The following is a 3754-nucleotide window of genomic DNA, read 5'->3' as shown; positions in this document are numbered from 1 at the left end:
ACTATACTTCAGTTTAAGAAGAAAAAAGGAGAAAACAAAAGGGAAAAAAATTTTCCTAAGTCTTTTCCTTCCTTCCTCCCTCCCTCCCTCCCTTCCTTCCTTCCATTTTTTAGGTTCTTTTTCAAAGTCCTTCTATTTGTGAAGTATTTCTCTAAGTTCAGGAAGAAACATACACACACACACACACACACACGCACAAAGAATTGATTGAGCAAACAATGGCAGATAAGGAGAAACATGAAGTGTTTGAAGAAAAGCCATTGATTAATGTGACTACATGCTAATAAAAATGTTCAGTCTCTATGGAGATAAAATCAGGCCAAATTATGAAAGGCCTGAATTCTTTCAACAAATTTGCTTTTATAGGAGTTATTCCGTGGATAAGAAAGAGCTATCAAAGGCTTTTTAGTAGATAAATGATACAAAATCTGGCTTTAAGGTATGTAAGTTTGGGGACAATAAGTAGGATCTATAGATAATGGGAATTCAACAGAAAAAGTCAGTTCTCTTCTTTCCTTTACAATGTATTTACCTAGTAAAGAACTTAGCATTCAGTTTAATCTGAATCAATGCCGACTAAGAAGCAGTGTAACCTATGGCACCCCCAACAAACATGAAGAAATAAGTATTTTTTTTAATGTTTATTTATTTTTGAGTGAGAGACAGACACAGCAGGAGCAGGGGAGGGGCAGAGAGAGAGGGAGACACAGAATCTGAAGCAGGCTCCAGGCTCTGAGCTGTCAGCACAGAGCCCGATGTGGGGCCTGAACTCACAAACCATGAGATCATGACCTGAGCCAAAGTCGCACACTCACCAACTGAGCCATCCAGGTGCCCCAAGAAATAAGAATCTAGTTCATCATGGGCCAGTAAGTATGGAACAACAGTGACTCTTGCTAACTTTATGAAATTACTATTGCCCAAATCTCCTTCTTCCATGGCATACGTATCTAATGTACAGTCTCCTCTAATTATTGGATGTATTTATCTGCTGCATATTTATTAAATAAAAACAAAGATACTCAATATGGTTGCCCTGCATTAATCTTTTTCCTCAACCCAAGCAAACTACAATTAGCAGCCAAAGCAATATTGAAAGGGGTTTAGAAAGAACAATCAAAGATGTGTGAATTATGCGTATAATGGAGTATAATTAAATCCTTTTGCTGAGGGAAATGGAGGTATAAGTTACTCACACTTTTTAGCTGCTCTTACCAAGCTCCCAGTGGAATCCTTAGAGGGAAGCTGCAAAAGGTAGAAATTCTGCTCTGGGCAACTCTGCTCAAGTTCAACTCTGAAGTGGCTCCGACCACTTGCTGTGCATAGTTTCCAGTCCTTGTTTGTGGTATAGCCCTGACACTAAAACTTGATTGTGGCTAATTAGCTTAACCCAATAAATGACTGAGTTGTTTAATAAGACACAACTTAGCAAGGCAGCAAAACAGAAAGTATACCCTGTATATCTATTATCTTGATTTCTCATCTTTCTCTTCAAAATACAACGTATTTTTCCACAAAACCTCCAACTATCCCCAAAATGAATTTTATTTCAGAACTCTCCATTCCCTGTTTACTTGATTCAGGAAGTCACTGTGTTCATTACCTGGCGGGGGGGACATTTTTCAGCCCACTGTTCATACCAAGAGCTTATGCTGCTTAGAACCTGGCATTTCCCCCCCCAGGTATTATCGACCTCTTGGTACAGCTGTAAAAGCAGACAATGTGTTGTTTTCTAGACCCCAAATCCCTTTGTTTATGTATTATGGTGTAGAGGTGTGGAGTCTTGATCGAACACTAGTCCGGGCTTCTTGAAGAGGAATTTGGTTTTGCTCACAGGTCTACAAGCTCAAGCCAAGGTGGGGCAGCATAAATCTCTTATGAAAGGCCTGAATTCTTTCAACAAATTTGCTTTTATAGGAGTTATTCCGTGGATAAGAAAGAGCTATCAAAGGCTCTTTGCATAAAGAACTGAATAAATCTCTCAACTTTCACAGTAGAAATGCAGATATGACAGAGTACCAGAGCCACTGCCACCAAGTCCAGACCCAATGCCACATGCCACCGACACCCACCCACCCAACTTGCACTCTCAATTCCTTTCGATTCTAAGCCCCATGTGGCAACTCTTAAGGAACAGCTGATTCAGAGCCTTCTTAACCTTCTTAAGGAAGACCACACCTCACCCCACCCCCAGAATAAGATTACAGTTGTTGGGTTGGTGCTGTTGGCATGGCCTGGGCCATCGCTACCTTAATGAAGGGCTTGGCAGATGAACATGCTCTTGTTGAGGTCATGGAAGACAAATTGAAGGGAGAGATGATGGATCTCCAGCACAGCAGCCTTTTCCGTAGAACGCCCAAATTTGTCTCTGGCAAAGGCTATAACGGGACTGCAAACTCTAAGCTGGTTATTATCATGGCCGGGGCACGTCAGCAGGAGGGAGAAAACCATCCTAATTTGGCCCAAAGTAACATAAACATCTCTCAATTTATCATCCCTAATACTGTAAAAACCAGCTCAAACTGCAAGTTGCTTGTTTCCAGTCCAGGGGATATCTGGATCTATGTGGCTTTCCCCAAAACCATGTTATTGGAAGTGGCTGCAATCTGGATTCAGCCTGGTTCCATTATCTAATGGGAGGAAGGCTGGGAGTCCTCCCATTAAGCTTCATCACGCGTGGGTCCTTGGGAAGCATGGAGGTTCTAGAGTGCCTACACGGAGTGGAGTAAATGTTGCTGGTGCCTCCCTAAACACTCAGAACTTCCGGTTCTTTCACCCAACATGCCTACTGAATCATACGTTAATGTTGGTTTTTACTGGAAGTCACAATGAAAAAGGGATGTGTAAAATAACATATGTATCCGCTGATTGTTAAAAACTTTATCTGGGGGTGCCTGAGTAGTTCAGTCAGTTGAGCACTGGACTCTTGATTTTGGCTCAGGTCATGATCTCATGGTCGTGAGGTCGAGGGCTGCGTCAGGCTCAGCACTGACAGCGGGAGCCTGCTTGGGATTTTCTCTCTGCCTCTCTCTCTTCCCCTCCCCTGCTTGTGTGCATGCACCCTCTCTCTCTCTGTCTCTCTCAAAATAAATAAAAAATAAAATAATATATTGAAGGGGCACCTGGGTAGCTCACTCGGTTAAACATCCAACTCTTGATTTTGGCTCAGGTCATGATCTTGGGGTTTGTGAGATCCAGTCCCATACCGGGCTCGTGCGGACAGCGTGGAGCCTTCTTGGGATTCTCTCTCTTCCTCTTTCTCTCTCTGCCCCTCCCCTTCTCTCTCTTTCTCTCTCTCTCTCAAAAACAAACAAAAGATTTTTAAAAGATTTAAAAAAAAAAAAAAACCATTATTGTTATGTCAGTTGCTCAATGCTCTCCTTGTTTATCCCACATAGTAAATTTACTTTAGAATTTAGCAGCAGGAGAATGTTGTCCTTATTCCAAAACTGGTATGTTTGCTCAGCAAGGTAAATATAACTGTGGAACCTACGATAATTCCCTCTTCTGATGTCACTAGCAGGAAATCCCTGGTCCAATGTGACGCTCAGGCACAGTAATGCTAATAGCCCATATGAACAGCATTCTTGCTGCATTCTCTTCACGGCTTCACATCTAATTTCCATTTCAAAAACCTACACATAATCAGTTTTGTAATCCATCCCACAGTCTTTAGAATATAAATAAAGCGCAGTTCAAGTAAAATAATACAGGAAAATTAGAGGCGGTTGGGTGGCTCAGTCAGTTAAGCGTC

General features: G+C 41.8%; 1 pseudogene; it reads left to right on the top strand.

Annotated features, from left to right (window-relative positions):
- The first annotated feature begins 218 nt into the window (after nt 1–218).
- Nucleotides 219–2875, top strand: LOC147579479 (L-lactate dehydrogenase A chain pseudogene; annotated as a pseudogene).
- Nucleotides 2876–3754: the final 879 nt, after the last annotated feature.

This window comes from Puma concolor, chromosome B4 (assembly GCF_028749965.1).
Source record: "Puma concolor isolate L17-30 chromosome B4, mPumCon1.1.hap2, whole genome shotgun sequence".
Lineage (NCBI taxonomy): Eukaryota > Metazoa > Chordata > Mammalia > Carnivora > Felidae > Puma > Puma concolor.
This window is presented reverse-complemented; position numbering and strand designations above follow the sequence as displayed.